Source organism: Zootoca vivipara, chromosome 9 (genome assembly GCF_963506605.1).
Source record: "Zootoca vivipara chromosome 9, rZooViv1.1, whole genome shotgun sequence".
NCBI classification, from domain to species: domain Eukaryota; kingdom Metazoa; phylum Chordata; class Lepidosauria; order Squamata; family Lacertidae; genus Zootoca; species Zootoca vivipara.
The window spans coordinates 16,407,580-16,431,157 of NC_083284.1; the positions used below are offsets into that span (position 1 = coordinate 16,407,580).

General features: G+C 43.6%; 1 protein-coding gene across 5 annotated transcripts in view; it reads left to right on the top strand.

The window, feature by feature from the left end:
- The window catches only part of CCSER1 (coiled-coil serine rich protein 1), a 706,782-nt gene that overhangs the window by 79,716 nt on the left and 603,488 nt on the right, over positions 1–23,578 (top strand). The window contains exon 1 of one of the 5 annotated variants that reach the window (XM_060278449.1): positions 285–10,375. The exons of the other annotated variants lie outside the window; for them this stretch is intronic. The gene's annotated coding sequence lies outside the window, so the exon portion shown is untranslated. Of the gene's footprint in view, positions 1–284; positions 10,376–23,578 lie in introns of those variants that run through there. 5 annotated transcript variants of the gene reach the window in all.

The window sequence follows — 23,578 nt, forward strand, 5'->3', positions numbered from 1 at the left end:
TGAAATATACACAATACTCTTGGTGTGGTCTGTATTGAATGAAAGCTATTTGTGAGCCTCTTAAATTTAACAAAATAAAATGGAAGTTGAGTTACACATCTTTCTTTGTACTCTGTAGTAGGCTCCATTTTAGAATATCATGACAAACTGACTGTCTTACATATTAGAAGCTACATCCATTGAGGAGGCCCTACTTTTTCAGAGCTTGGGCCACATTCCCATGCGGGGGCCAGATGGCAGTGGTGGGCAGGGCCAGGGGGAGAGTGGGTGGGGCAACTAATGCAAATTTTACATTTTGCACATAGTCTCACACTCCTCACTATCTTCCATGCAAGCCGACAAGAGGTTTTATAAGAGTTCAAGAACACATTTCAGCAAACATAAATGCTCAAAGGGGGTGCAACGTATAGCTAATTAAAAGTGCAACCTAGGAGAGTGGATGTAGCTGAGCCACATAACCTGAGAGGCCTAGAGGGCTGCATTTGCCCCCAAGCCTGAGGTTCCCCACCCTTGACATAATGATCCATAGAAGCTGTATTCAGACAGGGCAGGGTTTGCTAGACTTCTGCACATCTGCACTTTGTCTGGGCTCAACCCTGACTCTTGTAAAACAGATATCATAGGAAAATGCTGTGTGGACATGCAGAGTAAAAGAAATGGGGAGGGAAGTAACTTGATTTTTTTTAAAATAAAAAAACCTTGTTGGTTTTCCCTTTGTGCTTGGAATCCCCCTCCTTTTGCTGTCTTACAACAATGCCTCTCACTCAACAAGAAAGTGAGCAATGAGATTTTAGATGTCAGTATCATCAGAGATATTTCTTTTTTACAGTACAAAGTCCAGATGATCTGAATAACTACATTGCTTAGAGGCAAAATATTTCTATCCCTGTCAAGAGTGATGTAGATGCCAATTGACACTTTGTGTGTAGGATTTTTTTTTTAAAGAGTTAATATTATAGGGCAGTACAAAAATGAGAGAATCATATTGTGCGGATGCAAGAAACAAAGGCTCTAGAAATTTTAATCAAGATATGTCTCTCTGTCTCCCACTCTGAGGAGTTAATCTTCCTAAAATAGCCCTTTTGATGCTCATTCAGCCCATTATATTGATCACTTCATTGCTTCTGAGACATGGTCTGCACCTCAACCATTGATCTTTGACATTGTAAGACTTCTGTGGAAAGATACACTAGAGTATAACATTGATTTCAGTTTTATTGTTCTGTACCTTTGGATTTTAAAGCACACCCGTAAGTATAAATACTTACAAAAAATAAAATGTTTTGACAGAATTGAAGATTTCTTTTTCTCTTCTTTTTTCCTGTCTCAGAATCTCTAATTGCCAGGAATAAATTTTGGAATAATAAATGAAGTAACATTTTATATCTCAAAACAATATCCCTTCCTTTCACCCCCACCAGCTCCAGGTATTAGTTGGTGCAGAAAGGTACACATTCTCTTTGATTCAGGAGCATTTTTACTGACACATAATAAAAAAGCAAGATGGTAACAGTTATTACTATATTATAGGTTGTTGTTGTTTTTTTAAAAAAACTATATTGCAATATAATCAGGGCTTTTATTCAGTTGGAACTCACTGGAACGCAGTTCCGGCACCTCTCAGGTGAGTGCCATTGCCATTTTGAGTTCTGGCACCTCTTTATATTTTTTAGCTCCTTGATCACTGCAGATGGTGACAGCAGTCACGAAATTAAAAGACGCCTGCTTCTTGGGAGAAAAGCAATGACAAACCTAGACAGCATCTTAAAAAGCAGAGACATCACCTTGCCGACAAAGGTCCGTATAGTTAAAGCTATGGTTTTCCCAGTAAAGATGTATGGAAATGAGAGCTGGACCACAAAGATGGCTGATCGCCGAAGAATTGATGCTTTTGAATTATGGTGCTGGAGGAGACTCTTGAGAGTCCCATGGACTGCAAGAAGATCAAACTTATCCATTCTGAAGGAAATCAGCCCCGAGTGCTCACTGGAAGGACAGATCGTGAAGCTGAGGCGCCAATACTTTGGCCACCTCATGAGAAGAGAAGACTCCCTGGAAAAGACCCTGATGCTGGGAAAGATGGAAGGCACTAGGAGAAGGGGACGACAGAGAACGAGATGGTTGGACAGTGTTCTCGAAGCTACGAACATGAGTTTGACCAAACTGCGGGAGGCAGTGGAAGACAGGAGTGCCTGGCATGCTCTGGTCCATGGGGTCACGAAGAGTCGGACACGACTAAACGACTAAACGACAACATATTTTTTAAAATGATGAAGTGACCCTGTGTTAGATTGCAAAGAGGTAGCTAGCTCACTTTTCAGAAGTGCTATCCAAGCATTTGCTGTATTAGAATATTAGTTTATTTTTTATGCGATCATGCACGGCAATGTTCTCAGTACATTAGAACCTTCATGATCCAGAGCTGCTGTTATTTGAATGTCATTCTGCAACTTTCAGCATTGGCCCTTTTAAGTGCCAAATTGCATATTGCTCCTTAATTGTTTATGGGTCAGAGGCCTTTCTCTATGCTTGTGATCCAGATGGTAGGAGTAACATTTAAGTGACTGCCATTGAGACTACAGCATCTATTAGTCTAAATGAGAGGGACTGCTGCTACGTAAGGAGTGGCACTATGTACTGTGCTCTGGGTGTATTGCCAGGTTCCCACATCATGAAACCTGGTTCCCACATCACATTAGGACATTCCCAACCCCACCTTGCACTCACTGTGGGGTTTCTATTAACAGCAAGCATCCTAACAGGTGAACCGTTAGATCATTGATATGAGGTACAGCTCAAATTCCTCGGGTCAGTTTTTGGGGTTGTAAAAGTTTCTGCTTGAAACATCTTAGCTCAGTGGAAGAGCATCTGTCTTACATGCAGATGGTCTCAGGTTCAATGCCTGGCATCTCCAGGTAGGGCTGGGAGAGAGTCCTGCCTGATACTCTGATGAGTATCAGCCAATGTGCGTTGACAATACTGAGCTAGATGGACCAATGGGCTGACTCAATGTAAGGCAGCTCCTTGTGTTCCTAAGTTCTGTATGCTCACACCTTAAGGTGTTTAGAAGAATGAAGTACCGTAATGTGGGGAAAGCAGTCTAAGGTAAAACCTCAGCATCAGAAAACCAGAGTGAAATCTAGCCCCAAACAAGCTCTTTAAATCAGTTCACTTGTGGTAATGGTTTTATTGTTTTTAGAATCTGTATATTTTGTATACAGATTCTAAATTTTACCGTCTTGTGCATTACTTTCATAGCTTTAGCTCTTAAGCGATTTCTAAATCTGCAAGTAAATAAGGTACTATGATTTCAGACACCTAGGCTGCTTCAGTTTGATTGAATTGTTCTTGTTTCTGGTGGGGGATGTTCCTTCAACTTCTGCCAGCTTTTATCCATAATGCCATTCCAGTTCTGCATTCATCTACATATTTTTTTAAAAAATGGCATCCTTCTAAAATACATATTTAAATATGTATTTAATTGTATATATTTTAATATTTTAAATTTTTATCTTTTATTTAGTTTTAAAATATAAAACTAATATTTTGTTGTGTACATTGATACTTTCAAAACGACAGTAACGTGCAGAATCTTTTGGAAAGGTCCAACTAAGGATGTGGATCAGGTTGTTTTATATAGGAACTCCAGCACACCCCTAAATTTCCAGTGGAAGTTTCAGAATTGTATCAATAACTACTTTTTCAGCTCAAATCTCTTGAGGTATCTCTAGGGCAAGGTATTAAAATATCAAAAATCTGCACCTTAATCGCAGCCCATTTCTTAGCATACACTGTACCCAGCAGTAAGAAAACTGGATTTGACCCATTAATGCTTAACAGTGAGCACCACATCCAGTTCATTGTTGCTAAACTAAATAGCCTTATTGATTTTTTTGTTTGTGTGTCAGGTGCTAGGGGATGTTGTAAACAGTTCAATTTGAAGCCAGCCACTCATTTCAAACATTGATGTTAATACTGGCACTACTCCACTTCAGGTGGAAAAGTGAAGGTGAACTAGCCAAATAGTGACTTACTGTCAGCTGCTGTTACTATTTCTCTGCAAAAATCCCACTCTCTTTGGAATGAACCACTGCAATGACTTGCTGTTTTGAAACTTGATGCAGTCAGAGAATTCTGAATGATGTTGCATTCCCTGCAAAGCTAAAACACTGGCCGCTGAGACTGATCTGTCAGAAATAGGACTCAATCCACCAGGAAGATTAGTTTGCAAAGTCTTGTTGAAAGTAATGGGGACTCTCTTGAGAGCATAGGGGACTACCATACTCAGTACAGGAGAGTACTGTAGAACCATGAAAGTTAATGGCTGTCACTGTGCATTTAAAGCAGTGTGATACCACTTTAAACAATCCTGGCTTCCTCCAGATAATCCTGGGAATCTTGTATTTTGTTAAGGGTGCTGAGAATTGTTAGGAGACCACTATTATCCTCAGAGAGCTACAGATCCCAGAGTGGTTTATCCGTCAAACCCTCTTCCCAAGGAGGAATTGTAGCTCTCTGGGAAAATAGGACAGCAAGGATCAGGATTGCCATTCTATTAAATCTTTGATGTGGCCACTTTTAGACAATGATGTATAATCTCAGGCAAAGAGCTTGAAAAGGCACAGAAAAGGGGGACGGAAAATTTCAGGTATGAGTTGGATCAAATTGCACAAGACAAGGGTGGGACAAACCAGTACTTCTCCCCAACCCTTCCCGTTGCTTGAAGAAAAGACATTTTTAAATATGATTCCTCCCCCCTCCCCCAATAATCGACTTTGCCTCTTCTGTGCCCTTCAGAAAATATATGTATATATTTAAAATTCGCATTCTCATTGGGAGGAAAGGCAAAATCATTTGGGAGGTTTTTGTTTAGGAAAATGAAGTAGGGGCAATTGTGTGGGTGTTTCTTTCTCGGCATACTAGGATGTGTGTTTGTGCATGCTATGAACCAATGAACCTGATTAGCAGAAGGTGCAAGAGAGGGGAAAGGAACACACATTACTTCAAACAACAACACATACATTATAATGCCTTGAATTTACTGCCACATTAAGTGCTGAAGGTCAGTAGTTGAAATGGCTTTTTAAGAGCCTAATACAGTGGAACCTCGGTTTATGAACACCTCAGTTTACGAATTTTCAGTTTACGAACGCCGCAGACCCATCTGGAACGGATTAATTCACTTTCCATTACTTTCAATGGGAAAGTTCGCTTCAGTTTATGAATGCTTCAGTTTAAGTACTCTGCGGACCATCTGGAACAGATTAATCCACTTTCCATTACTCGGCGGCTGCTCCCAGTCACCAGTCTAGCTGCTGCATTCTGGATTAATTGTAGTTTCCGGGTCACCTTCAAAGGTAGCCCCATGTAGAGCGCATTGCAGTAGTCCAAGCGAGAGATAACTAGAGCATGCACCACTCTGGGGAGACAGTCTGCAGGCAGGTAGGGTCTCAGCCTGCGTACCAGATGGAGCTGATAAACAGCTGCCCTGAACACAGAATTAACCTGCACTTCCATGGACAGCTGTGAGTCCGAGGCTGTGCACCTGCTCTTTCAGGGTTACAGTTGCTCTCCATTCAGGATCAGGGCGTCCCCCACACCTGCCTGCCCCCTGTCCCCACAAAAGAGTCTTTCTGTCTTGCCAGGATTCAACCTCAATCCGTTAGCTGCCATCCATCCTCCAACCGCCTCCAGGCTCTCTGAAGTTGCTGCCCTCTGGAAGTTGCAACAGAGTTTTGCTTCATCTTGTTGTTTGTCTGGAGGGGACAAACCATGAGCCAGGGTTCAGATTACATGCTAAGCCAAACCATGGCTTAGTTTACGGCAGCAGAGCAGCAGCAGCATGACTGAAGGAGGAGCAAAGTGGCCATGATCTCCTCCCTGGGAGCCTGGATGCTTGCCGATTGGTGCTAAGCCATGTAACCTGCAAATTGATTCACAGAGTATTTGTTAGAAAATAGAACTGTTACCTAATGAACCCAGCTCTCTCTGCTGAGTTCCACCTACAAGCATTTGCTCGTACAAATACTTCACAGTAGGCAGGGTCAGCTGCCCTAATACATTCTCTTCTCTGCTGCTGTCATATGAGGGTAGGAAGGAAGGAGTATTTTGACTAATGTTTTGAGTGGACCGCATATCCAAGGATGCATTTGTCATTCAGCCCTTGTTAACAATACTTATTAAATACACGTTTTCAATTTGAAAATAGGGATGAGAGTGAGGTGGATCTGTGTGGGGAGAGCTTCTGAACTTCTTAGATGTTCCTTCTGGTGTGCTATCAAGTTTACTCTGTGTGTTCTCAATGAAAATAATCATAAATGCCGCAAACAAGGGGTTCCGTGATTCCTGTGGATTTTGCATTAGGAGAACTAAAATTGATATTCCTTGACAATAGTCTTTTTTGGAGTGCTTCTAAATTTAGCCTAACAAAGGACAGAGAAACCTACGATAATAGTGTGGCTGGTGATTTTACAGCGAGGTTTCTGGGAAGAATTAGGTCTGAACTGACTCAGCCAAACATCCTGATTTGTCCTTGACACTCCAGCCTGGAAACTCTCTTGCCAAAAGACCCACTGCACTGCAACCTTAATCGCATCTTTAGTACCTAGCCAGAATGTAAAGGAATTAGCATATCACAATTGGCCAGAGTCCTAAATGCTAAGCTAATTACCCTTGAGCTCTGGTGAGTGCAGATTAAAGCAGACAATTGAAGCCACAAACACGGTGGCTCTGAGTTCCTCTGTTCTACAAATAGCTTTTGACTGAATGCCTGCCTCTTCTATTGTAGGATACAGAACTTGACCCTGACTTTTTCCTGCCACCCCTTGTTGTGCTAATAGTTGATTTTACACCAATAGAGGGAGGGAAGCTCCACTTGGGAGGTTGTAGTGTGTTGTGGGGTCTATAAAGCTACCGTACCCAAACAAGCCTGCTCAAATCCACAGAAGTCCTACATTTATTTTAAGCTGTGATTTTCATTATTTCCTAAATGTTTCAAACAGCTTTTAAAAACTCTTAGTACCGATAATCTTACCGTTTTGCTCTTTTTGTAAACTGCTTCAGAGGGTGTTTAGTTTTTTGTTTTTGTTTTAACAATTGAGTGGTAAATAAATTGTATTTTTTTAAAAAAAATAAGGCTGTTTCCTCCATTCCTGTTGACATTGCTTTTACAATTGGCATTGGGCACTTGTTGAATAATACTGGCAACATCAAAGCAAGGGGTGTCCACACTAATGTTTGCTACCCAATGTTTGGTGTCTGCTTATTTGCACATTTATAAGCTGCTTCACAATAGCAGTGGCAACAAAAAAGTTATTGAGTGGGCAATCCTAACCCTGGTTGATGTCCTGTTCAGTGGGTGGAAGGAGGAGTGACGAGATTCTGCTGGCAGGGCTGAATGGAGAAACTTATCTATGTATTTATCAAATGAAATATAGCCTTCCCACCATCCCCTTCAGGGTGAGGTGCAGATAAACATATCACACAACAGTCAACTATAAAACAATAAAATACATCATCAGGGACAAATGAAGGCAGCTCAGAATGGAGAATCATTGAGTTGGAGTGTACCCTAGAAGCCATCTATTTCAACCCCATGCCCAATGCAGGGTGCAACTGCCGCATTCCTGATGGATGGCCATCCAATCTCTGCTTAAACATCCCCAGTGAAAGAGAGCCTCCGGTCTGCTGGCCAACTGCAAATCTTAGCTTGTCAGTTTAGGCATAACACCAGATTATACCTAGGAGAAACAATGGTTTAAATACCCGCTTCAGGCCATGGCTTCTAATTCTGTTTGCTGACCGATTGCAAACCACAGCTTGCCACAGTGCCTGAAACACAGCTGTTGACAACTGGTAGACATTCCTGCAAATGCTGCTATACTGTGTCAGTGGCTACGGTATTAGACCAAAAAGCTACAGTATGTGAGACTTCCATATGCAAAGGCAGTGTAGCTTCAAATACTATTTGCTGGGGAGTAACAGCAGGAGAAGGCTGTTGCCTTCACACTCTGCTTGTGCACTTCCCAGGTGCATCTGGGTGGCTACTGCAAAAAAAACAGGTGGTAGGACTGGTTGCTCATTTGCTCTGATCCTATCTTATGTTTATAGCTGTGTCTTATGTTTATAACCTATTTTATGGTTACTGCTGTGACTCTCTGCCTGTGTATGGTCTGGCTAAGTCTTCATTTTCCGTAGTCCATAGGGGAAATCATGTGTAGAAAGGAGCCTGCTTGCAAAAGGGGGTGGTAGTGTAGGGTCACTTGTGCAAGTTAACAGATTATGACATCTGTTGATACTAATCTTCTGCAGAACCAGTCAGTTATATGTTCATGGATAGCCGTTCCATGCATAGAGGGTAGGGTGGCCACTTTCCCTATGTTACAGAAGACATCCTTCTTATTTGAAGAGCTGTCAGAGGGGAGTCCTCTGTCTATTTGAAGAACTAACTGGTCCAAATCTAGTTTAAAGACAGCACACCCTAAGAAGGGAGAACAACAGTCTGAATAGGCCCAGAAGTCATTTGGTCCCAGTCTTCTCCACTAAGGTGAGATGTATTGCATGCCCCTCCCTTTATAGAAACTATTTCTAAAATTGCACCAAAACACACAAATTAGATTATTATTATTATTATTAATTGAATTTGTTAGTCGCTTTATCTTGCCCAGGGTAATGCGACTTACAACCAAACAGACAGAAAACCCACATACTGTTTACAGAGGAATGGTTTTGTTTGGTGCCTAAAGATTGCATTTTTAAAGCAAATCCGGGTTTATTTGGTGATGCCTAAGTAGTTACCCTAATAGAAGGCAACCAAGGAGAATGGGGTGGTGGGGTGGGAGTCTATGGAAGTTCTGTTTATTCTTTTTATTGCTGGTCTGTTGACTTTCAGAAGGCTTATTTTTTGCCACTCATCATTGCAGCCATGAATATTATTTGGCCAAAGTTTAATACTGTAATATTTTCCTTTTGGGTGTGGAGGGTGTGTCTTTCTGTCTTTTTTATACTGAGCAAAAGGAGGTGCCACCGGGTGGAGAGTCCACACTGATTAAGCTGGTTTTTTAATTATTGCCTTTTCCTAACCAAATAAGGCTGCAGTCCTGAGCATATGCTTTCCTGGAACTATGTCTCATTGAATTTAGTGGGATTTACTTTCAAGTCTACTTTCCTTGGGGGATCAAGCTATAAATCTGTTAACAAGCATGTTGGCTTGTTTTTAAGACGAAACAAAATAAAGGAAATGTGTGATGATACAGTCCTGACTATCATTTTGAACCATCCATTGGATTGGAGCTGCAACCCATTTATGGCTTCCTCAGTGAGAAACTGTGGAACTGTGAGTCATTACACTTGGCAGAAGCAAACTGTTAACCCTGTCAAGGTGGCATTGGTTATAAATACATGGTGTAATAATGGTAAAGAGAATGTGGCAGTGAAGAGAGTGGTGGATGGGCCTTTTTTGAGTGGAAACATATGCCCTGTTCAAGTGTTTTAGTATCTTGAAAGCTCTGCACTGGAAAAAAGTACACTAGCTCTATTCTCCATCTCCCTCCATGAATCTATCTTGAGCCGTCTTCTAGTTAGTTTTATTGGCTCTGCTGTTGTGAAGGAAAGTAAATAAAAATAAAAATTCTCTGCCCACCACCTCCTCACTGTTCCTCATTAGTACATATAAACCTCTCTCTTTCCCCCTCAAGGACCACCTGGATGCTGAGATCATCCTCTGAGGCCCTTCTTTATGTGCCTCCTTTGCAAGAAGTCTGGAGGGCAGCAACACGAGAACCTTTCTGTGGTGGCTCCCCATTTGCTGAACCCTTTCCCTAGGGATGCCCACCTGGTACCTTCATCACATCTCTTTAGGCACCAGGCAAAAATGTTCTTCTTCAACAAGACTTTTAGCTGATTGATACCCAATGCCCTTTTAAAAGTGTTGTGGGAGGGGGGAATTATTGGTTTGTTGTTTTTCTTATTTCTACTATGTATTTTGTGGTTTTTATATTATAATTTTATGTTGTGAACTGCCCTGAGATCTATGGATGAAAGGTGGTATACAAATTTAATATATAATGCTAGTAATAACAATAATAATATCTGGCTGGCCACTGTGATAACAGGATGTTGGGCAAGATGGGCAATTGGCCTGATTCAATAGTGTTCTTCTTACTTTCTTACCTGTTCTGTATAGGGGAGATGCTCCAACCCGTCAATCACTTTGGTTGCCCCATTTCTGTGCCTTTTCTAGCTCTGAAGAGGAAGAGACTAGATTGGCAGTGCATGCTGTTGAGCAGCAATTTAAATCCACGAGTGCTTGCATGCAACATTGCTGTATCGGAAGCTGGCTGCGAGTTATCAAAGGAATCCAAGCAGGATAAGGAAGGTGGGGTAGTGCCTCCTTATTTCTGTTAAATGTACCCTTCCTTGTGTCTTCAAGCCATTGAATGTTGTTTTCTTCTTCTTCAGGCAGGCAGGTGAGCTTGAGTAACTTACATCCTACCAAGCTCCTCTGTTGTCCGCATCCCCCGACTGTGAAATAGCAGCCACTGTGATGTTCTGTGTGCAGTGCATTAAGAATTAAATAATAGGAGCTTGTGGCAGGGTTCAGTTCTTAGATAAGAAGGTAATTTGAAAAAAGGGGGTGTCCTTTTATTGTATGGGGCAGGAGGATGGAAATGAAAAGCATACCGGGTGCCTGGGTGGTATGGAATCACTCTGCCCGGAGTCGGTGGAGATCAGATAGTCCATGGGGAGCATTTGTTTAATTAACTGTAGCCAGAAGTTGTGGAAAGGGTCAGACGCCATCCGGTGGGGCACGATTACCTTTCCTAGTTTGAAAGAGTTATCTTCATTTATGCGCTTTTAGGCTTTGCATCGCTCCTATGAGGCTCTTGTTTGATGTAATATTTATAGGCGATTATGTTACCCAGGTTATTCATTCTTTTACCACCTCCTGTGCCCTTTTATGATGAAGGCACAAATATACTCTGTAAAGGAAGAGGAATCTCTCCATTCTCAAAGCTGCATCAGTCTGGGCCAAGTTCAAGATGTGAATGTTAGCGTATAAAGTCCTTAACAGCGTGGGGCTGGTTAACTCACAGTATTGCTTTACCCCATATGTGCCCACTTCACTACTTGGATCAGCAGAAATGGCACTCTTATAGGTGCCACATAATACTCTTTCCACATTTGCAAGAAATTGTCTTTTAGCCTGGCACACCTACAATTTGGAACTCATTGCCTATTTACACCAGGCAGGTGCCTTGCCTGTACAGTCATACCTTGAGTTACGGCCGCTTCAGGTTGCACGTTTTGGGTTGTGCACCGTGCCGAATCCGGAAGTCCCGGAATGGGTTACTTCCACGTTTCAGCACTCGCGCATGTGCAGAAGTACTAAATTGCACTTTGCACATGCGCAGAACACCAAATAGTGACCCGCACGTGCACAGATGTGGTGCTGTGGGTTGCGAACGCTGCGGGTATTCTTTCCAGCTCCTGCTGAAAACATAGTTGCTTAGCCAAGCCTATCCAGACTAATGGAGGCTACAGGTATTTTAATCTGTTTCAAGTGTTTTTAAATACCAGTGTATTTAAGTGTATTTTACTGTTAATTTTAATTATGTGGGGCTACCATTGAGGGTGACTCTGAAACTACAACAAATCCAGAATGCGGCAGCTAGACCAGTCACTAGGAGTGGCTCCTGGGACCATATAACACCAGTCCTAAAGGATTGATATTGGCTCCCAGTACATTTCTGAGCACAATTCAAAGTGTTAGGGCTGACCTTTAAAACCCTAAACAGCCTCAGCCCAGTATATCTGAAGGAGCGTCTCCACCCCCATAATTTGGCCTGAATGCTGAGATCGAGCTCCGAGGGCCTTCTGGTGGTTCCCTCACTGCAAAAAGTGAGGTTACAGGGAACCAGGCAGAGGGCCTTCTTAGTAGTGGTGCCTGCTCTGTGGAATGCCCTCCTGTCAAGCAGAGAAAGAACTACATGTATATGACTTTTAGAAGACATCTGAAGGTAGCCCTGGATAGGCAACACAGTCAGAGGGATGGCATATTATTATTATTATTATTATTATTATTATTATTATTATTAGTTTTATTATTAGTTTTATTGTGTTTTTAATATTCTGTTGGGAGCTGCCCAGAGTGGCTGGGGAAACCCAGCCAGATGGGCGGGGTATAAATAAATTATTATTATTATTATTATTATTATTATTATTATTATTATTATGTAACTGAAATGAGGTTTTATTGCAAACAAGCAGCCCTCTCATATGTTCCAGATGTGCTGCTACTTCTGCAGGAGAACTAAGGTCATCTAAGATCATCTCTTTGCCCCACTGACAGGCAGCAGCTTGCTAGTTTTTGATAACTTTGCCAGCCCCAACACCTGAGATCCCTTTTAAGTAAAGATGTCAGAACTTGAATCAGGAGGTGATAGTTCACGCATGCAGAATGTGTGCACTTGCATCAAGGAACAAACTAGATTTTTGCCTGGGCCACTTAATGTCCTTTTCTTTAGTTTAGGCAATTTAAACTAGGGCTGTGGGACTGAAGTAGTGGTATGGAAAGCAGCGTGCATCTAAATACCAGCTGTTGGTAGCTGCAGGAGGGGAGGGTGCTGTTTTACCTGTCCTGCTTTCGGGCTTCCCATAAGCACCTTGGTGGCCAATGAGATCAGGATGCTAGACTAGATGGGCCACAAGTCTTATCCAGGAGGCCATTCTTGTGGTTAGCCCTTTGCTCTTGGGCCATTTCCCCCCAACTTGAATTGACTGCCCAGAAGTATGGAGTGGGAGGGAAGGAAAGAAGCTAGGTATGTTCCTGTCTAGAGAAAGCTAGATCTGGCTTTAGAGAAAGCTAGATCTGGCTTTTTTTTAGTTCTGGTTCAGCACAAATAGATACAAAATCAATTTGAGTCCACACAACCTGCTCTGTAGCAATTGAATAGGTGCCTCAACCTGATCTGCATCTGGCACAAATTGATACAAATCAGCCTGATTTGGACCGTTTGCATGACCCTACCATTTTCTACCACATGACCTGGCAGCTCACTGTCTTCATTATCAATAAGTCTTGGGATGGTTTCCTGAAATTCCCCTATTCTGTGAGCATCAGGAGACAGGAACAATTGTTTTCTTTCAAATACTTTTGGACAGCTCCTCTGGGCGTATGCCCATCCAAAGCAGCAATAATATCCTCCTAAGGGTGGGGCCTTCCTCCTCCTCTAAAACAGTCTGTTTCCAGTGGAAAAAAGAAATCTTAAATTGGTCTTGGTGATGCTCTGCACCATGTCTGCAAGAAAGGAGCTAGAGCGGTGACCAAGATGTTGTCCCCCCCCTCCTGCATATAACTGTACTGCATTGTAGGATCACTGTGTTTTTTCTAGTACCAAAAGAGAATATACCCTCTTGGTGTTTGCACTGTTGGAGGACTGAGCATTGGAGAGCTTAATGAATGCAGCTGCCAAAGCAGAGCACCCAGCAATATCTTTAGGGTGGAGTGGGTCTGCTCAGCCAATAATCCTTGCTATGGAAATTGGAGAGGTGAAGATACAAGCACACTGCTGTCCCACCCTCCTTTCCGTTGTAAAATGTACAGTAGCCATGCGTTGATGAACACATCCTGTCCTCCTTTTAAAAATTTGTTTGCTCCCCCCGCTCCGAGATCCCACTGCTCTGCTTTCCCTTACTCAGCAATTGCTGATCCATTTCTCCACCATATGTTCAGGCAAAATGGCAGATGTGCCGTGTAACAATTAACAGAGCCTTCTGATTTGGGAGTAACATTAGGATCATTCATAATTAATTTTTATCATCTCGTTCTTTAAGGTGCATTTTGTCTTTGGCTTGCGTGTGCTCAGGCTTGCCGCTTTGGGCATGCAGGTACCGGCACCCTCTAGCCGACATTGGCAAGTGAGCTGCTGTCCCATACTGACAGCTTCTAGGAGCCAGAGGTGAGAGCTGAGTGCAGGGTGGGGACCAACGGTGGACAGACTACTCTAGAAGCAGGGTCTACCCTTCCCCTAACACCCCATACACTCCTGTTTTGGGAGTGGGTGGTGTTTAAAACTAGCACCTGCCAATTCTAGGCCCTTTATAGATAATAAAGAAAAAGTTTCAGTTTAGCAAAAACACAAATCTCTGGAATTGTTTTATGTTTCCCTATGTCTGTGATTAAAAAACAAAACAAAACACAGGAGGGTGGTTCAAATGATCACCCTGGCATGTTGAAGAAGTGCATCATGGGAGCTAGAAGGCCATATGGGATACCCCTACCCCAGTACTGTCACACACAGTGACTGTGCCTTCTCCCTAGCTCTGCATTTAGCGGGTGTGTGAAGTGACAGTTGTATGTATACAGGGAGTTCCCTTTTCCCTTTCACATTGTGGAAGCTTGCTCTGGCCAGTCAGGATCCTGCAGGCCCTTTAAAGGCATAACATTTGACTCTGCTTCTCAGTCTGAGCAGCTTGCCATAGGAACATTGGAAGCTGCCTTGTATTGAGCCAGGCCATTGGTCTATCTAGTTCAGTACTGTCAACACTGACTGGCAGCAGCTCTCCGAGTATTTCAGGAACTAATATTCCTAGCTCTACTTGGAGATGCAGGGGATTGAACCAGGAACCATTGCGTGTGGAGGTCCCCAAACCACCCCTAAATAAATCACAACGTAGACAGGATTAAGTTTAATGGTTTTTGGCATGAATTTGGCCACAACTTTATTAAATCCAAAACAATGTGAGTGGTTGCGTAGGCATTGGTTCCCAACTGTCACCTAAGGACAGAAATGGTAATAAAATAATAACTTGCCTTGTCAACACGGGGAAATCCAAACAAGGAGAGACGGGGACCGGGTGTACAGAACTCTCCCCTCTCCCTTCAGGCTCCCAGAGGCATCAATATGCCGTCCTGGCCCCTACCTAGGGGTTACGGGCACAGCATAGAGCCCCTGTATTCCTGACCAGGATTTCCCCACCACTCAGGCATAAACTTGGGGCCAACTAATCAATAAGACCCTTAATACAACCAAAATAACCAATGCCTAACCGCCAACCTTACAAGTTGTGACTATTTGCTATGCAGTAGGCGAAAACCCAAATGGCACCAGCCAATCAGCCAGATGGGAAAAATTCCTACCGGCCCCTGAATACAGGCGACCAAGAAAAGTCATAGCAATGTCAACACAGAGGCCTAAAAACAGGGAGGGAGGGGGGGGATCAGAAACGCAGCCAAAGAGAAGGAAAAAACCAAGCATTAAGTTTATATACCCTAGGGGCTTGACTTACAAATTGCTACATACAATTATACCCAACAACAGCCCATAACCAATCAAACGGTGGCCACTCATGCCCCCACCTTTGCCACAGGCATGGTTTGCTAGCCCCCACCGCAAATCGTGCTCTCTTTAATGGAGAACCCGCATTGACACTCGAAGCATATGCTCTGCCACTGAGATGTGACGTTTTGGTATTGAGAATTCCATGTGTATGGAAAGCTAGGATGCCAAGAGGTGCAGGGCAAACTCCCCCAAACTTGACTTGTATTTGGTGTGTGTGCATTGGCCCATTCAGTTATTTTAGTAAGTTGAGTAGTGAATGATGAGTGAATTGTGATGTTGTTGGATGTCTTTGCATATTTGGATCTAAGACCAGGTTGTGTTGTTGTTGTTTAGTCGTTTAGTCGTGTCCGACTCTTCGTGACCCCATGGACCATAGCACGCCAGGCACTTCTGTCTTCCACTGCCTCCCGCAGTTTGTCCAACCATCTCATCCTCTATCGTCCCCTTCTCCTTGTACCCTCCATCTTTCCCAACATCAGGGTCTTTTCCAGGGAGTCTTCTCTTCTCATGAGGTGGCCAAAGTATTGGAGCCTCAGCTTCAGGATCTGTCCTTCCAGTGAGCACTCAGGGCTGATTTCCTTCAGAATGGATAGGTTTGATCTTCTTGCAGTCCATGGGACCACAAACTATTCTACCAAGACCAGGTACTTGGTAGAATAGTTTGTGATGCACCAGCAACTCTTAACATTGTGGACATAGCTTCTTTGAATTGCCTTGTGTCTTGGTGCAATAAACACTTTACACTGAATTATGTGAGAAAGGAGTTTTCATCACTGTAAACTCTGGAAAAGGCTGGTAATGCAAGGAGAAGAAGGTGCTTTGCAGCCGTGCTGATCAAATTGGGGTAGGTGTGCTATCCAAACAAATAATTCCAGTTTTTCACAGTGCCCCCTGCTGTAGCAGCATCTCTCTGGGGCATTATGGGAAACTGAAATGGTACCCCAACCTACCTGTCTTGTACTGGTGGGCCCTCTGGGCAGGCATCTGCACAGTGGTTTGCCCTGCCAAGGTTTGCCCCAACTGCCCAAGGATGCCTGCTGTGTGTTGGCGCTGAGCCTGACACCAGTCTCCTAGTCATCCCTCTGCACCTCAACAGCAAGATGGCACTGGATGCTCCTAAACCGTACACAGCCCCCATCACTCCCCATAAAGCAACTGGGGAGCTGTCTTTTGAAAGACGCTTTGACCTTTGTCTTGCATTTAGAATGGGCAACTCCATGGAAGGTATGTGTCGGGGATTAGAGCAAGTGAAAGCTGGGTTGCTTTTGTGGAAATAAATTAGCTGCCTTATTATTTTTGAATGCAGCTCCTGTAATTCTGAATTTATTCCTGCGGTAAGCAAAGGCGCAGCTAGGCAGTAGAAGGGGGTTAAAGGTACCGCGACTCATTCTCTTTCATTAGGGCTTTTTGTCAGCAGTTGAGCAGCTGTGAGTTTTTGCTGTCCGTCTCTCCTGCCCCCTCCCCGCCCTCAGCTTCAGATTTCCTAATATGCTTCTTTTACGGAAGGCCAGAGGACCGCAGAGTCTGCACACTTTATTTTCTTTGTCATATTTGGCAATGTGGCATGGAGACAAGCTCACAAATATTTCCTTTTATTAAGTGGAAAAGTGGATTTGCTTTCTTTGTCTCTTTCACTCAATTGTTTCTCCCTTTTCATTATCTGCGTCTCCTCTTAAGGCAACTCATTCAGAATGCATAAAACATTGGGGGCAAACGAAATATTTGCTCTCATATTATAGACCTGAGCCGAGCTTACCCCACTTACACATTTGGTCCAAGGCTTCTGAAGAGAAGTGTCCCTCGCTTTCCCCCTGCTCCACTCCACTTTTCATTTGCACTCTTAAAAATGCAAATTTCCTCATCATTGGCATATTCCAAATTCTTCCATACCAGTGTGATTGAATTGCTGCATCCATTGTTTTCCATTAGGCTAAAATTGGACATGGCAACGACATGAGGAAGAGTGGAAGTATTGCAGCTGAGAGTTTTGCTGCGCGGGGGGGGGGGAGTAGGGAAAGGGTATTTTTTAAATTATTCCTTTTAATGGCCTGTGAAAATTTGCAAATTTAGGAAAGTCACATTATTAGCAGTGTCAGTTTCTTCCACCTCCTTTTCTGCAGCTATTCCTTTAAGTTTCAGATGATTGGTTCACACATTCAGCTAATTCATGATGGAATCAGTGGGGCACAGTGGAACACAGAAACACAGACCACTGACTCATCTAACTCATTTTTGCCTGCACTGTCTGGCAGCAGCTCTCTGGAGTTTTGTGCAGGAGCTTTTCCAATCCTTGTCAGGAGATAAAAAAATGAAGCCTGGGAGCCTTTACAACCCTTCCATTATGAGAATCCCATGGGTAGGGTCTATTCTTCCATAGATCTGATGAATGGGAAGGAGGAAAACACATGAGTTACACCTGCTCATGTATGTCCTTATACAGAGAGCATAAGAAGCTGCCTTATACGTTGCCAGACTCTTTATCCATCTAGCACACTATCATCTAACCTTGACTGGTGCTGGAAGCAACTTTCCAGAGTCTCTTTCACTTGCTGTTTCCTATCACTTGCCGTTTAGCCTTTTAAGTCAAGATTCTGGTGATCAGAAATGCTACCTCCTGAGCTGTGGCCTCTTCCTCTGCATCACACTACTGTGTTAGTTAATATACCACTTTAATTACGGTAAATCTCATAGATTACTCCTCATTTTCTCTCTCTTCAGTTTGTCACAGGATGTAGCTAAGCTGGGATAGTAACTTACCTTGTTGGGTGTTAGCAATGCCCAATTACCTGAATGCAATGGCCACAGCTGTTCATTCCTAGGATGCCTCAGAAGCAGTAATATGAGAATAGATTTTGTCATTGTTCTTTGCCATTGTTGTTAGCTACCTTAGAAGGGTGGGGTAAAGGTAAAGGTAAAGGGACCCCTGACCATTAGGTCCAGTCGTGACCGACTCTGGGGTTGCGCGCTCATCTCGCATTATTGGCCGAGGGAGCCGGCGGATAGCTTCCAGGTCATGTGGCCAGCATGACAAAGCCGCTTCTGGCACACCAGAGCAGCACATGGAAACGCCGTTTACCTTCCCGCTGTAGCGGTACCTATTTATCTACTTGCATTTTGACGTGCTTTCGAACTGCTAGGTTGGCAGGAGCTGGGACCAAGCAACGGGAGCTCACCCCGTCACAGGGATTCGAACCGCTGACCTTCTGATCAGCAAGCCCTAGGCTCAGTGGTTTAACCACAGCGCCACCTGGGTCCCTAGAAGGGCGGGGTATCAATTCGAAATAAACAACACCACATCAACCCCTGATTTTGGGGCACACCTAAGGGGGACCATGAAATCCACCTGATTTTTGAAAGCTGGGAAAGACATTGTGGCAACTTAGGGCTTGCCCTTACTCTTCCTAGCACTTTGTCCCAGGAAAACCCACTGTTTATCTCTGAATCAGAACAAAGGTCTGTTGGGTTTTCTGCAGGTTAACATTTGTTCCGATTCAGTGGCGAGTGGGGGAAGCAGCGGGACAAACTGAAAACCGTTTGCCTCTGTGTCTAGAAAAACAGTGGATAAGCCCCAGGTGGAGAGTGGTGCAGCAGTAAAACTGCTATATATTTGCAAAGCTAAGCAGGGTCCGGTGTGGTTTCAAATTGGATGGGAAACCATGTGTTGATATTCGTGCATTTCAAAGGGTTGGATTAGATCAGGGGAACTTCCAACTCTACAATTCTATGACTCCTAGAAAACATTTCACACCTGTGTTTTCTAGGCACGGGACAAGCAGAAGTGTGGAGGAATCCTTTAATATCCAAAGGGGTGTGTGGGTGTGTAATGGTAGGAATATATTATTATCATTGTTAAAAATGTGCTTCTTCTTGACCAACCACTTTTCTGTGTTGCTCTGGACTGTGTGCCAAGGTGGCTTTAAATGAAACTTGCTTTTTGGGAAGAGCATGCAATAGGAAGGTGAAACAATATCTCTCTATATTTCTGTAAAGGAAAAAAAAAGCAAGAGAGCAGAGAGGGGAAAATTGGTTTTGCAAGGGCTCTTACTACAAAGCACTCAACCTGAAGAACCAAGTCAAGGCAGATGATTGTCAGACCATGCAGCTCATCAGACCATGTAAAAGGTCGATCCTATTCTCGAAGCGATAGAAGGATGAAGTAGATGCTCTGTCTTCACTCTGCTAGTTCACAGTCGAAGAAACAATGCAGGGGCGGGAGGATGATTGTAGAGTACAGTGCTGCTGCTTTAAAGTTAGGGCGTCTTCTCACTTGAGCTATAAATATCGGAGCACAAAATGCATGCTCAAACCCATCAATTGTGAAGGGCTCACGTGGGCATAAAGAGCTGTTCATGTCTTTAAAATACACAGAAGCAGTGACCTGGATGGGATTGGCCCCCCCGCTTCAATCCCTTCTCACCTCTTATGAAATCCTTTATTCACCTTAACCGACTGTTGTTTCTTAAACTCTTCCAACCTGGTGCCCCTTGCTCAACATAGCCTACTTTTTGGGGCGCAGGACTCATGGACAGCTGTCTCAGCCAAAAACACCTGTCTCCCGAGCCTGTTAAATTTCAGGAGTAGCTGCAGTTGTTGCTTCAGCTTGGGAAGTGTTCAGACCTGTGATTCCAAGTGTAATAATCCATTGTGTAATAATCCATTGTAGGTGTGCGAGTGCTGCATTTTATCTTCTTTCTTCATTTCCGTGTAAGGCTGTACATTGTGGTGGCGCTCTGGCGGTGGCGACGGGGAACAGTGTTCAGCCTAAGTGTCCTATGCCCTTCTGGAACATATCTGTAGCGGGTGTGGCCAGAGTAAAAAGTGGGTGGAGCAATATATACAAGGCTTTTTTCCCCCTCTAGCCGGAACTCCCCAGAGCTCAGTTCTAGCACCGCTCAGTTGGGTGGCATTGTCGTTATAAGACAACAAGGTGTTCATGGTGAGTTCTGACACCTATTTTTCTAAACAAAATAGCACTGAATACACACATAAACAGTACAATGGGATAATGTCTACACACTCCCTCCTCAATCCAGGAAGCCTAGAGCAGGCATCCCCAAACTCAGCCCTCCAGATGTTTTGGGACTACAACTCTCATCATCCCTAGCTAACAGGACCAGAGGTCAGGGGTGATGGGAATTGTAGTCCCAAAACATCTGGAGGGCTGAGTTTGGGGATGTCTAGCCTAGAGTCAAGCTGGAGCCAGGCAAAACCACTGAAGGAAGATGTGAAATAAGACCAGTGAGGGATGTGGCTTGTGGAAATAGGGTGTGGTTGGAGGGGGTGTGTGATCTCAGGAGATTCCTAAGGGCCACATAGAAAGCCTGGAAAGCTGCATTTGACCTCCTGGGCTGAGATTATCCACCCCTTCTCTACAGCATTTGAAATTCCCATTGTTCTAGGCGCATTCAACAGGAAATTTCATTAAGGCGAGCAGTTTCTGAGCTCTGGGAGCCGTACTGCGCCTAAGATTTCAGATTAAAACTGCCACTGCTGGAACGAAAGGAGGACCTTTCTCTGCTTCCCCACTTCCAGTCACTCTCTGAGGACTGGAGAAGGGGTCCTTATAAGAGTATCAGCGTACGGTTACCAGACGTCCCCGTTTCCCAGGGACAGTCCCCAGATTTACAAATCAGTCCTTTGAGAAAATCCATTGAAGTTGAAAAGTGTCCCAGGATTCATTGATAAAAATCTGGTAACCTTATATTACTGTAGTGGGGTGGGCAGGGGAAGTATGGCTTAGTTTTTTGCAGTCTTCAGATGAGGATTAGACAATGTGAAAAACGAATATAAGATTTTAGCTGCAGTTCGTTCATTTTCAGCTTTGTTTTCTTCTTATTAAAAAAGTGCACCTAGACATTCCGTTGCAGAACCCATAACCTAGGTTTAAGGTGCCATTTAGCTCCTAGCTTTCATATCTGTTTCTAACACTGCCTCTCTACATGGTCTCTCTTCAAACACAAAGTTGGCTGCATTCACACAGCAGTTTATTCTGCTTCCCAGGCATTACCGGTAAGTTCCACATTATATTTGAACTTTCACACAGTGTCAAAGCTGCTTCCAGAAAATAGCCCAGGCTTGGCGCTCATTCTGTGTTCTTTGCAAATGGATGTTTACAGAAATGAGCTCTTAAGTTGGCGTTCATCTTTATTTCTGGAAATGGCTTCTACGTCGTTTGAAAGCTCAAATCAATAAGTGGAAATTAACAGCTAGGGAAATGTCAGGAAAATGAAGCAAACTGTTGTGTGAATGCAGCCTGTGTTTTGCGTGTGGAGACCCTCTATCCCAGGCCTAGAAATAAAATCAGACATGACTCATATTTTTGGTTTGGTTTTTGGCAGAATTTAGGCCACAACTTTATTGATTACAAATCAAATGAGTGGTTGCATAGGCTCTGGTTCGACTGGCTACCTAGGGTAGCACTGACTCAGGGCACACCTTGAGTCAGCAGCCAGGTACACACCTGGGATGGGGTTACCCGACATGGCATGCGCTAGCCGGGCCCTGATTCCCCCACATGTGCCCAGAACACTGGATTAGGGCAACCCCGCTTGGGGGGAATACCAAACATCGGTCCATGGATTCCCTTAAGAGGAATACCCGAATATATAAATATAGGGTGGTAAGGGATCATACCCCCCTAGCAGCATGAACCAGAACCTAACCTTACAAGTTGTGACAATTTGCTACGCGGCAGGCAAAACCCAAATGGCAACAGCCAATCAGCCAAGTGGGGAAAATTCCTGCCATGCCCCTGCAACATCGGCAGACGACACACAACGGCATAGCAAGGTCAAGTGAAAGCCCTAAAATTAGGGAGCGGTGGGCGGGTGTTCCGATGCAGCTCAACCGGAGAAGGAGCATCTCTACGGTGAGTGCAGCATTTAAATACTGGTCCACCTGACTCTTTGATTGGCAAGTCCTCAGTCCAATTGCACCCCGTCGATGGACCACCAATAGGGTGTTGTGGCTGCTCCAATTGTCCCGCCCCAACACCTAGACCTGGTCTGCTGGAACCCACCGCAACACGTGCCCTCTCTTGCAAGGAGGACCCGATTTGTAGGTCGACTCCTTAGGTTAGAAAGAAGCCAAAATGTGAATGCAAAATATAATTCCCAGACTCTAAGATCACAAAGCTAAGAACCTGTGAAAATTTCATAACCTCTCACCTTGTGTGTTTCAATTTGATTTCACCCTCAATTACCACTAGATTAATTAGCACAACTTCATTTGATGTTTACGGTCACACCCTCTTTCAAAAGTGTTTTCAATAACTTGCCCCTTTCTAACTTTCAATAACTTGCCCCTTTCTGCAAGCATGCCAGCCAATGAGGACCTTCCTTGGGTTGTACCTCTTCCATGCAACACCCCAATCCTCCACTTCCCAGATTGCATAGGTGCTACCTTCTTGTCTCTTTATCAAGGAGGGAATGGATGAATTTGAGTGGCGCTCCTATCTTTATAATGATTGCATTTGAATATAATTAGTGCCTGCAGAAGGTTTCCCAGTAGGACTTGGAAAATCCTTTTTAACTTATCAAGAGCTAGATGGGTCTCCCTTACCTATGTCTTTCACAACAACACATTTTAGGTGAATATAAAAATACAGTACTTAAAAGACATGGGAAATTACTTTCTTTAGCAACCTTTTAATCAGGATTCCATGTTCACAGCCCAAAGTGTGAAATCCTCTTTTATGCCTCTGATTTTGGGAACTGAGAACCATATGGTATCTTGGTTTTGCATTTCTTAGATCTCTTTAATTGCATCTGCATAGCAATTAGGCTGGTGCATAAATTTGAAAAAAAATGCATTCATTTGTTCTTGCTGTGTAAGAGTTTTTGTTTGGAAGCACTTAAAGTAGTATAGTTAGAGTATGACTAGAATTTCAGTGTTTAAATATCTGACTTTTTAATATTTAGGTTTCCATTTGTCTTTCTTCTCTACATTGTGTGCTTGAATGACTGCAACAAATCCTGGATCTCAACACCCACACCCTTTTGAGTTACTTTTAAATTACTGCTTAAGAGGATACTCTGCAAAGTTGTACTAACGTTAGCTGAAGGACTGTGACCCCCACCCCCACCCCCAAACATCCAGTGGATGTGATGCTTTGCCAGAACTCCAATGGTTAATTCCAACACTGCATTTGTGCTTCCTCTGGGCTATGTTTGCTTAGGAGGCGGATGGATTTTTGCCTCAGTGTTGGTTTCAGGTAGATGCTGTATTTCAGAGCAATG